The sequence below is a fragment of the Ischnura elegans genome, chromosome 2 (genome assembly GCF_921293095.1).
Source record: "Ischnura elegans chromosome 2, ioIscEleg1.1, whole genome shotgun sequence".
NCBI lineage: Eukaryota > Metazoa > Arthropoda > Insecta > Odonata > Coenagrionidae > Ischnura > Ischnura elegans.
Window position 1 is genome coordinate 114289752 of NC_060247.1, and position 13243 is coordinate 114302994.

The window sequence follows — 13243 nt, forward strand, 5'->3', positions numbered from 1 at the left end:
TTAGAATCCTTAACTTAATAGCTTAGGAAATAAAGAAATTTATCCCTGAATGCCTATATTTTTCACTTGGATTTTTAAAACACAGGTTTCGAATGACTGATCACTAAGGAAAATACAATGGAATCTAAACTAAAAAAAATTTTAGTGATGCCTAATGCGTGGACATATATCATCACATTCCTTTATAACCAAATCTCATAAATATTTTCATCGGAGGTTTCACTAACATAGTTATTCAAGTCCACAGTCATCAACTACACAATCAACCTTTCATCCGTTCCTTATTTACAATTATAACTGAAATAAATTAGTCATCTAGGCCCTGAATTATGCCATCGCTCGTTACAGAGAGAGATTTTATACGTGGATATCTTAAATACGTTTTTACCAATACTATATATACCAGATAAAATAGCAATCATATTCACCAATCAATAGGGAACAAACATCTCTTTTTGCTGGTGGCTTTCGAGGAGCTTTCGCGGGTCGGTGAGCGAAAATCTCTGGGATGGCAAATGGTTTAAGGAGTTTACGACCATCAGCTCTCTTGTTTTCAAAATGATCAGAACTAAAGTGAGCCTATTAAAAAAGAAAAGAAATCGTAAATTTTAATCTTCTAATCTGATTACAAATCAAAATAACACATGATGCATGAATAACATCAGCACATTATCTTTTCATTCAACGTTTTCCTTGTGAAAAACGTTCTCGGGCATTCGTTCATGAGCAGTTTGCAATCAGCGTGAAACATCAATATAATTCCGAATTCGCTTAGCATAAAGCTGTGATCATTTACGTACTATCACTTACAATAGAATACTGTCTCATTGAAAGAAAAGTTTAGTGAACACTTACCTCGCATACCATGCTGTACGGCGTGGGCTTTCAATCATCGCGGCGAATCTTAGCAATCCAAATTTTCTTCCGCTCGGGATCTGCAGGAAACCGAAATAACCTAAATCCCTATTCCGATCGATTATTGCATCCAACAGCACTACAGCAAGGCATGATCTCGCAGTCAACGAAATAGTATGCTTACTATTTCGTTGCCTTGCAATGTGCGGATTTCGATTACTATTTAGATCAAATATGAAAATTAATTTGATCTGAACGTTTGTAATCCTTGTAAGATTTCAGAACGGAGTAAAGCGGCCAGATAAAACGTTTCCAGAAGACACGAAATACTCGAGAACACCAGTATCAACCTGTCGCAAAGGAATAAACAAATAGATTGAGGAATCAATATGGCGTCGGTGAACACCGTTGTCAGGAGAGGGCCCAACAATGGTTGTCAGAACCTTTAACATATATGGCCTTGATGAGCGGCGGGTGACAGCGCATCTAGTGGCCGATTAGAGAACCCTCTTTATTATACATATCAATAATCATGTCGCAGGCTTTCGCAAGGTCTGTACTCTGCCACCCTGTCTGAGTTCCATTCTGAATACCACGCGATGAGCATATCTCGCAGATATGCTCCGAGGGCGCCCTTAGATTAATCCACTTGTTCCCACTCTATCAGATAGTACTACTATCTGTCGCGCCTCCCGCTTATCGCGTATACTCTCCTCTCTAAATGCAAAGTGCATCGACTGCAATCGCAAAGAGCGACTATCGAGAGACGCTTTATCACTCGATTAATCCGCCTCCCACCCTTATCAATCCCCACCCCACACTTGTAAAGGCGTCATCAGGAAACTGTCCCCACCCACGGCCGGTCAGCCAATCACGCGTCGCCGTCGAATGCGAGGACTCACTCACGAAGACATAGAGCATCAGATACTTCGATAGGAATCGCGATCCAATTCACCAATAGAACGGTACCTTCACTTAGGTAATCCCACCTTTCCGTATCTGTCCCAGACGCCACACACATTTATACATGAGTAAGAAGGAGATCTTATCGGATGGAATCGAAATATATACGTGAATGAGAGCGTGATAAACAGAGCGATCCAGTCGCTTCATACCCTCTCACACGCAACTGAAAATTGCCGAATAGTAATATTCGATAACTATTAAGACATCGAATACCTATCTCTAAGGATTCGTATCTCATCGGCGCTCGACGGTATAAAAACAGGCAAAAAAAGGGCTCCGTCTTCTAAAGACGATGTTAGACGTACACAGGGAGCCATATTCCAGAACCTGATAAAATCTTGGCTCTTCACTCTACCTCACTAGTTCAGAACTCAAACTCAAGTCGAGTAAGAATTCGTATTTTATAAATTAACTTCAACTCCACTCACATATAGCTTGAGGTGTCTTTCACTGGTAAAAATTTACAAAATAATAAAAGCACCAAAACTTATTTCATTCAAATGTGCTACTTGAAAAAGGTTGTCACTAATAAACGACAGCTTTTCCATAATTATTTGAGTATTCAATGAAGAGTTTGGGTGCTATTTTATTGATAATCTTATCCCCACCTCCGCCACCTCTTGAAAACGTGGGTGGGATATGGATTGGTGATGGCAAGCCCACCCCGGACTGAGGGACAGGTGCATAATTTGAGGACCCAGGGTGGGTCCTTAGAAGGGTGCAACACTAAATTGGTCGAAACACTATTTTTTTATTATATTACAGCGTTGCCAAGTGCCTCTATGCCTCTACTTTTTGCTGTTAGAGTGTGCAATTACTCTTACGTGTTATAACAAAAGAAATATGAATGGGTTGGGTACAAGTGATTTCTCTTTTTTATACAGATTTAGGTACAGAAATTAGATATCGAAAATAGACGAGATCAATTAGATACTTAGTAGTGCATTTGATTTTCCACTCGATGTCAGCACAGAGCACAGACTCACTCGTTTCCCTTGGTAACCAGGTTTTTGTGTAATTATTCTAACAATAAGCTTTACCTAACTCTGTTGAGAAAAAAATGACTTGTACCTCTTGGCTTCCAATCCACTCATTGTTATTGGTATCTAAGTTACTTTAGTAATAATATAAGGGCCCCCGCGCACGGGCGACTATTTATTTGCGGCAATTAAAAATTCGCCCGTGCGCGGGGCCACAGTCAATTCCGTGTGTTTCAATGGAATTTCCTCAAAGCAACTAAATAGTTGCTTTGTAAAAGTTGCCAGTGCACGGGGGCCCTAAAAGTTGATGATTGATTGAGCTATTGTATTGTAAACCTGAATACTTTACAAGAAAATAATAACAAGTATCACATAAATGACAACATTTGCAAGCACTTGCCGGTTCAAAAAGTCGATTTTTCAAACATGTAATTTTTTGGAATATAGACCACGTGATACGTCGAAAAAAATATTTCAAACCGATCCGAGTACTTATAATTTTGGCCAAAACTTGCAATTTTACCATTTCGCGAATTATTATCTCAACGTGAGAGGTAGTTACTGTGTTGCGTCAAAGGACTCAACAACATTCTAAGAACTGGCAGAAAGACCCGAATAAGCAGCAGGACTTTAACTCTCAGATTAAAAACCTTCGTATTAGACTTCAAGAAAACAGTTTTCGATTCCAAATGTAACTCCGCCCATTCAAAGAATTCGCTGGATTCTCAGAACCCATCTCGGCTCTGACGTTATTATAACCGGTTCGGTAAAAACTAATGTTGACATACTTTAATCGCTTCGTTCTCTCCGACCTCATCACCTGCCACTCATGCCATGTCCTCGAATCCGCTCCTATTAAGAGGACGCGTCACTTCCGCTGGACCGCTCCATTTTTCGCGACTACTTACTCGTTCAAAACTTAAGCGATCATCTATAAAATTTCCGGGCACACAGAATAGGCCTTTAACAACATTTGCCAGTAACCCAAATAAAAAAATTGCCATAGAATTTTCTAATATACTAAATGTTTATATTTGAGATACAGGAGAATGTAAGCTTAGGCCTGACTGAAAGATCTTGAAAATTTCAAGATGATAACTTTAATCACGATGGAAGAAAAAAAAACTTTGCGATTTCATCAGAAATTTATTTTAGATCGCAATCAACATTTGACCGATCTGCAGGATAGTAAACCTCAACTGCCGAGCCCGCATTACGAGTGAAATCAATGACTTAAGGATCAACTTTTCAGCAATTTTGAATATTCATTATACAAAGTTTTATTAATCCATCATGAATATTCAAAATTCCCAGTCAATCCTGCAGCCATTAATGCTATGAAATTTCAAGTTTTAAAAGAGCAATTCGTCGCGAAAAAAAGACAAAAGTTCACTCGGATGAAGGGGAGTGAAGGGTTCTCTTAAGAATTACATCACCCGAGACAAAGGTGTCCATCTCCCTTCAACTAAAGTGTCGGCGATGAGCTTAATACTATTTAATTCGCATTCACGAGACACGGAGTGCCACTCACAACTTGGTCTGAGATGCCACTCACTAGCAATGACCATGAAATACAGGCGAGTGAATGGAAACAGCTGTTAAATAGGAGAAGTTATATAGGCACGTTTACAGCCTGTAAATTTGAGTAATATATCGTAGACTTCCAAGAATATGGACGGTTAATGAAGGTATTACTAATGCGTAGTACGATGTATGTTCAGAAAATAACTAAATTTTTTTAATTTCTCGAGAGTTCGAAGACTCCGATTGTAAACATTTTTAATTATGTTGGTACACATGACCCTGAAATATGACAACATTTTCAGCTGTATTTACGATTAACTTAGTCAGTGGCAGCCGCTAATGTTAGACGTGTTTTCATGATCTCGGCTATTTTCGACTCGCACATCATTGCTTGCTCGTGAATTTTTGGCTGAAAACAATGCCGTAACGATGCCCCAGCCTCCATATTCGCCAGGAATGGCTCCGTGTACCTTTTTCCTATTTCCAAAAATAAAGAGAACCTTTAAGGGCCGTCGTTTTACAAGCAAAGATGATATTAAAAGAAAGAGCTAAAGGATATCCCAAAGATCGAGTTTGAGAAGTGTTTCGAGGACTGAATGAAGCGCTGGCACAGGTGCATAATATGTCATGGGGACGAATTTGAAGGCGATAACATTAATCTAGACGAAGACTTATAAATAAATATTTTTTTCGCAAAATTAAATTCCCATTACTTCCTTATTTGTGTTCAACACTTAGTAGTGATGATAGGTACTACTACGCCACACTGCCATATTTCAGCTTTGAATACACAAATATTCATTCTCATAAGTGTGCGTTAAGTGTTGCTACCAATCATCCGACCGTACAGTACCACCAAGGCAACACTTGAGAGAAGGGAAATAATAAAAATAAACTTACCCGTAATAATAATAATAATAAATATTTATTCCTGGTATGTAAAACAGCATATTTGGCATGTTATAGCTTCAATGACCTTCATAAGTAGGATATAGTAGATCATATGTCATACATACGTGTCGTATATAGTAGATATATGTCATACTGTGTGGTGTACAAATTTGAGTCCAATTGCATGCTGGTGATTGATCACCCCCTGCCAAACACCCTAGAGGTGCCTCGCAGGGTATTATGTAGATGTAGATATAGTGTATACGACGCGTAGTACATGTTAGCGAAAGTAAATATTAACCTCGGTTGCATGTTGATGATGTTGTACCCCCTGCCAAACACCCCGGTAGGTGGCTTGCAGGGGGATATCGATGGCTAAGTTATAACAACATGTATCTCAAAAAAGCAACTTTACAGGAGAGCAAAAAAACTATTAATTTTATTTACTTGTACACTCAAATTAAAAACCAAAAGTTCATAAAAAATGAAAAAGGAGCATTTATTTGCAAACAAAGAGTTGTTTTTTTTTTTGCTTGTATTTTATTTTTGATGTTATTACACTCATTTTAAGATACCTGTGTCAAACCAGCCGAATTAGAGATACGTGTAGTTAGAACTTAGCCATCGATATGTAGATGTGGTAAACAAAAAATAAGTTCTAAGAGGCGAAAAGATGAGGCTTTCATGTCATTCACACGACTATTTTTACCAAAAAACATTAGGTGCATATGTATTTTGGATACTGCTACTGGGGGAAAAACTCGCCCCTTTTTATAAATGTATACCCATTTTGTATCCCCATTCGGTGGTTTGGTTGGCATTATGTAGATGTAAAGACAGCGCGGGACGCTATAACATAGCCCTACAAAATCTACCATTCCCTCCTCGACACTAGGAGATATAAATCCGAAGCCCCTGGATTATCATGGCAATGATTAACTTCGGACCTAGAAGAAATGGAACGCGTGGTGATGATATAGAAAAGGAGACATATACTTCAATATCTCATTCCTCGAGTAATAAACGAATTTGCTAGCGCGGCAACGGAAGGATACAAGCAACCATTCGAAACAGACCGCACAATGACAAGTAACTTACCAACACCAAGGGCGATCTTTTAACGTCTCGAAATAACTGTCCTTAGCATTGCTCCACCATTCCATTAATAAAGTGTCAGGACTATTCCCGCCAGCTCCAAGTCCGTCAAACTGGAGTCGCTTCCCAAGTAAACACAACCGTTGTCGCGTTCGGAGAAAAAAAAATACTGACGGGTCGCGTGTCGCGGAGCAATCGGTTACGCGCTCGCGTCAAATACTCACGGAAAAACACTTTCACATCCATATTGGAATGGAAACACGAATGTCATACCTGGACATAGCTCACTAAAATGGTTCACGATCTCGCGAAAATGACGGTGGCCGGAGAAACCGCGGTTTCAAAAGATATTTAACCGCGAAGAAACGCTCGCAAAACTTCTTCCATCATGGAAAAAAGCCAAGAAAACTTCCAACAAAAAAACAGGTTCAGGTACCAACAATAAATAATCTGAAGTCAAACTATTTTCGGAGAGGGGAGTTCATAGATGGATCTTGGAGAATTACATACTTCCATAACAGTCAACAAAGGTCACATGAATATCGTTCGATACTTTGGAAATAGACTCCCAAAATCGTCTCATCACGCGCCATCTGTAGGTAAGGATTGAGGTCGTCGTTTCGAAACGGGTCATTACGTCCGCTCCGCTTTAGTGGCATGCCAAACCACTGACAATGAGATAATGCGACGGAGGTTTGATATGCATAGACAAACGGATTTTAAAAATTGACCAATCATTTTTAAACATTGTTTTATAAGCCGTTTAAATAAAATCTTTCATTAGAGCCATCTTGAAGTCAACCTTCATCATCATTAGTCAACAATCCTAAGATTGGTTTGACGCAGCTCTCCATTTCTCTCTCCTATCCGCTAATCTCTTCATAGCTACATATTTATTCTCTTTTACATCCTATATAACCTGTCCGATATAACTCATTCGGGGCCGTCCCTTGCCCTTTTTCCCTTCCACTTGTCCTTCAACGATTGTCTTCATCAGACCATCGTGCCTCAAAATGTGGCCAACTTAGTTGTCCCTTCTTCTGCATAAGGTTTTTAGGAGGTTTCTCTTTTCTCCCACTGTTCTTAGCACTTCCTCGTTACTCACACGGTCAATCCATTTTATCTTCATCCTTTTATTTCTTTAAATTGTAAGTAAAGTCCGTAAGTCAACCTTAATTTCGATTTTTCCAGAAATCAAGGAGGAGGTGGTCGCCCCCTCATGTCCCCTGTCCCTTGCTGGTCGTCTGCAGTGAGCACTTCCATTCGCTGACATTGCCGCACGTATGTATGAGAACGTAGTATCCACACACGCCAAGTCAACGACCTGACAACTCTCGATTTCAATTCTAGCCTTCGAGCACTCCGTTAGTGAAAGCGGAACGACAGCGAATGACGAACAAACGAAAATCGCGTTACGGCAACGAGCGATCATTCTCATTCTACTCCAAGGCCGTGGGGTCTCATAAAAAAATAATAAGACGGGATGGCTTCATTCGGAGAAGAGACGCATTTCGCTTTGAAGGCGGTTCATTCGGAGGGGGTAACATAACGACCGCGTCTCTGAGAAGGGGAGGAAAGGGAGTTTGAACCCTTACATTAGTCAACCCTCTCGGATCCTGGACGGCCTTGCTCCACTCTCCCGGCTGATCGCACACGTTCCACATTGCCCCTGTAGTGCCTCTTGTTTGGGTGGAATTTTTAGCAGCTTCCCTATAATCGCTTCGAGCTATTTGGGTCTCCCCCCAGGTTAAAATTTGCAAAATCGTCGACCTAGACTGGATGCCCACAATAATCAAACCACTACAGTCAAGCATACTTCGAAGAATTAACATGGCTCAGTACTAAAAATTTACTTCTAAATCGCAGTGCACGAGTTCAGTTTATCAATCACATAGGTGGTGGTTTTGTTCTCTGCCCCACCCTGACTGCAAAAGACCATTCGTCCTCCAGACCGACGACGCCTCTAATAACAGACTAGGTCAGTGCTGTATCGGCAGGAACCAGGTGGTGGATTTGGTGATTGATCACCCCCTGCCAAACACCCTAGAGGTGGCTCGCAGGGTATTATATAGATATGTAGATGTGGGTGTGGATGATGTTAGTTTTTTAAACGTAGATTTTCACAAACTAAACCTACCGCATATTTAACTGAAGTATTTACGCAATCACGAATAATTACAACAGATGTAAGCGGAAATACAAAGTTTTAAAAAATAGGCTAAAAAACGACACTTCGAAAATAACAGCGAGTTTAACGTTCGGGTAGATGCTCACATTAATTATTGAAGTCTTTTCTGAGCTTGAACTGATGATCTAAAAAAAATCTCGACTTTGAGCACATCAACAATACCGGGTAACGCAAAATACTCAATTTGCAGAATGTCCCGGTCTTATTGCTAACTAGGTCATTAGCACAAAATTATGGGAACGAGCCGTGTACCGAAACGTCTGCGAAGGCAGAATGTTCAACTTTCAGGACTGGAATACCATAATTTATAATTTTTATAATTTCGTCTTTATTAATTATTCAAGCGAATTAAGGACAACATTGTCCTCTCTTACAATTAACATGATTGACAATCACAATACTCAAGGTAGGGATCAGATCCTAGTTCTACTACGAGCTAATAGGCACTCCATTCGATGAAAACGATATTTTCGTACTCTGACGATGCGGACGACACAAGCTAAATGCGTGGTCATTAAGTTCCCATTGTATTTTGAAACACCGCTACTGACCTTGAAATGCGTCACGCTATACAATTCCATTTCGGAACCACCCGCCCCTAATTAAGACCCTTATTATTTTTTCAGCAAATAATTTCCACCAAATAAATAATTATGACACACAACTATCATTAGACAAACTGAAGGTATAAAAGTTGTGATGCATCTGAAGCTCTGCTGGGCGACGGAGGAGATGGCTCTTCACGGGTTGACAACCGGGTGAAAATTCCGGACACCGACGTAACGACAGCCCACTTTCCCATCGTTATAAACGATATGATATCCATGATCTATAACGATAACCGCAGAGCAATTGATCAATCGATATGCCGGCATCCAAAATTCTCGTCCAGCTGCTACAACGAAAAATATTCATCCATGGTACATATTAAGTTCATCGACATTTCCGACATTTCCCAATCCAGTTTTGAGTTTCTCTCTCTTCACTTCTAAAGTCAACACAAGGACCTAGAGAGCGGGAGATGCCAAAGTGTCCAAAAACCTCATGAAACTTTTGAGGGCCCCACACAGTTCTAGAGTTCAAATATCTTTGCGACCGAGAGGCAGGACCAAGTTTTGAGGGCGGAGGGCACGTGGCTCCCTGAAAATCAACAAAATGCGAAAGGCTCAGCTTGGTCTCTGAGAAGTTCAGTGGCTTTCAGACCTTCGTGGCGTGCACTTCGTAAGTTAGCTGTGTTGCCAAGCGGAAAGAGTTTTCGACACAGTATTTCGTTTCCATGCACTAACGTAGTCTTTGGATGAAAAACGGCAACGCCCGCCCCTCTCTCCCCCACCTAATACCCCTTGTCGTAAGTCCCACCTCCTGCCGCGAGGCCGCTCGAAACATTCCGAGCTTGCACGACTGGGCCAGTCGCAAAGATATTTGCAAATGATCATAGTAAGCCCCCTCCAAATAATGCACTATCAACGACGATCTACCATTCCACGAACGCCCATCAAACATAGTACGCTATCACTTTCATGCACACACATCAAATCATTTTCCCTGAAAAAAAAACAACGCTAATTTATTCGTACACAACGATGACGCTTTTCTCAATCAGTTCTGATTAATCATGTCGCATGGTTTTCGTTTGTCTTATATAAGAACTGGCACAAAAAGATGGAACACTATCCTCCTCCCCGAACACATTTCGATGTCCGCCATTCTAATACACGGAGACTGAGGGACAGGGTGAAAACTCGAACAGATGTCGAGACTAAGTTACTGACGGCAAAGAGCTGACCACTATCATGAGCGCAAAGGAAATTCAAGTAAAAGCATGACGAGGCAAAAATTGAAAAGCCTAAAAAACAGGATAAACAGGACGAGATGGAAACGTCAAATGCTTGGTGATGAAAAATAAGAAGGCACTGAACATCAAAATGAGCGATTCAATCCTGAGTAAGGACTACTGACACTTAATAGGTGGATTTGCGCATCGGCAGGTTTCCGGGAAGTACACCGGGTAGAGGTGATCATTTTCGGCGACGTTTCTACACCCCAGACGGTCTCGGTGCTCAATTTGGGGTAAAAGTCCCCTCCCCCCCCCCACCTCAGCCGTGAACACGACACTCCATTATTGTGTCGATACATGGCAAACCACCAAAGTTTCCACCCGGAGTACTCCCGAAATACTACTGATACACAATAATCTTCGCATGCACATCAACTCCCTCTCTATAAAAAGAACTCCTAACCATCACCTAAATTACTCAACTATTCACTCTTACTCAGCGATACAATCTTCAGGTTACTTCAGTAGGTGAGGGTAGACTTGACACCTGACTTAGGCACAGACATGCAACTTCACACGTTCATGGAATGGGAGCACATTATTTTCCCTGGACCACCTTGCCCTTCGAAGGTTTTGGTTTGTCATACCTGGAGACTATACGAGGGGTCCGAACCATAAACCCTTCGATCAGGTGCTCAACGACTTACCACCTAGGCTAAAAGTCTCCCCGTATTTCCACAATCCATAGGTTTTTATTTCATTTGACCTGTTATACTGCCTGGAGTAATTATATGAAATGTAATGTATCGAATAAAACAAGTTTTCAGGCTTTAATATTGCTACAATCTGCGTGGTAACCTTGTTCGCAAATGGGGGTTTCCAGCTAATCATAAGTGACTTCGTAAAGCATCTGTTTCCCAAGTTTTTCACAGATGGGGACCCATCAATAGAGATGGGAGGCGCTGGGTGAAACATTCGGTGACGCAATTGCATGGACCCCGCTGAACTCTGATGACCCGCGGATCAAATTTCCTGACCTTCTCACCACCAACACACCCCCCTCCCCGCCCCCAAACGACGGCTGTAACAAACGAAACATTTCAGGCGTTACCTACTGACGCGATACAGTCTCCTCAATTATTTTATGCGTTCCTTTAATGACTCGCCGTCACCGTACAAGAGGCGTTGCAGTAATATACGCCCTCCATCACGTGCGGTCGGATGGCCAGACAAATTAAATGTCACTCAAAAATAGTCTCTCGAGATGAATCCAAGTTGGAAAATGCACGGCGCATTCCGTGGTAACAAAAGGGCTCCTCTACCATCCGGAGGAAATTTTTTTATTGCAGTTGCATAATACGAAGACGCGCGTATTATAAATTTTACACAACAAATTTCATGTTCTCGTGATGAAGACGGGTCTCAAAGCCAACAAACCACACACAATAGGGCACGTGTAAGCTTCAAATTCCTAAGTTCCACGACTACACTGCCTCAACACTGAATGTACACGTTCACCCCAAAAGGGACAACATGACCTCAATCATATTTCATGATATTAGTTCACCCTTCGACACACAACTACGATGATCCCATAAAATTTCTCGCGGCGATATTGATATCAATGAATAACCGCATTTCTATCCCTTAGGTACCATGCATGAGTAACTACAACTTACCATAACTGAAACTAGTCATGAAGCCATCCACACCGAATACATGACATGAACCTCTCTTTATTCGATAAGTAGTTATCACGTTGTGTATTACTCTTGAGACCGGTACGAAACCCAAGACGCCAGGGCTAATCGATAAAACTACTTAGACGTCCCAATTATTACCCACTGGGTCACTTATCTTCCCAACAAAGGCTGTCTAAGAATATTTATACACTCGTACAACTGCAACTAGTTACTGGAATAATGATAATGGAGCAGAATGAGAGGAGGTAAACGAAACCATAATGCATATACTGAAAGGGTTATTCCTCGGACGATAGCATACACTCTCGAGTTCACGTGAGGATGAGCGAATACAATAAAAAAAGGAAAATCATGCCCAAAACACTAGGCACATAAGTGAAAATTTTGGGCTAAACAAACATCTTTCAATAACTGTGACAGAGAACGGAGACGATAGCTAACATTCATGCCATATCACTCAAGGAAACTTCTAATACAACAAATTATAGAGCTTACATACAAAGCAGAGCGAATAATAACAATAAATTAGAAAATTTGGAGCACTTACGTCCCCTTCACATCCACCTCCGTAGTCGGCCAGCAGACATTCCCCTCCCCACGAGCCCCTCTTAAAATATGTTGCTGGACTCCTAGCGGCAAGAACACGAACTAAGAGAACAAATGACGCTCAAAACAACCCGGCATATTTGAAGAAAGGACGTTATGGATTTCATCACGATAGAATTGACAGAACCATTCCGAAAATAAGTATTTGACATAGTCATTTTCACCTTCACAAATATTCAGTTACAGAAAGATTATGTAGAAGATTAAACCTAAAATGTTACTACGGCACCACCATGCATATACATTCTCACATAGGACATCCTTGTGTAATTCTATGTTATGCCGGTTATGCCTGTTCATATTCGTTGCATCTACGAACCCAATTCTCCTCTTAATATGTCACCAACCTCCTTCTATAACAGTTAACAACATCAGTTTTAAAAAACAAAATGCAAGCAAACTTGTTTTTGAAATAATTTAATGCTTATTTGTGCATCGGTCCTCATCAAAGCTATGAGATCTCAAGTTGACTTTTCTCTCCGTAATTGAAATTTATCGTCTTCCAATTGGTAATTAGCTCACATCTCTTGCCATTTGCCATAATCCTTAGCAGTGTTTTTGCAGATTGTGATATTGAGCTATTAAACTATGAGGGGGGTGGTCACTAGATGGGCAGATCAAGGTCGTTGTTTAGGGAGGTTAGGGAAGCCCTTAGGCA

The 13243-nt window shown here is 40.9% G+C and overlaps 1 protein-coding gene across 2 annotated transcripts in view; it reads right to left on the reverse strand.

Annotated features, from left to right (window-relative positions):
* The window catches only part of LOC124154437 (pyruvate carboxylase, mitochondrial), a 105482-nt gene extending 92890 nt beyond the window's left edge, over positions 1 to 12592 (reverse strand). The window contains exon 1 of one of the 2 annotated variants that reach the window (XM_046528152.1): positions 12527 to 12592. The gene's annotated coding sequence lies outside the window, so the exon portion shown is untranslated. The remainder of the gene's footprint in view (positions 1 to 12526) is intronic. The other variant, XM_046528153.1, reaches the window with a different exon arrangement.
* Positions 12593 to 13243: the final 651 nt, after the last annotated feature.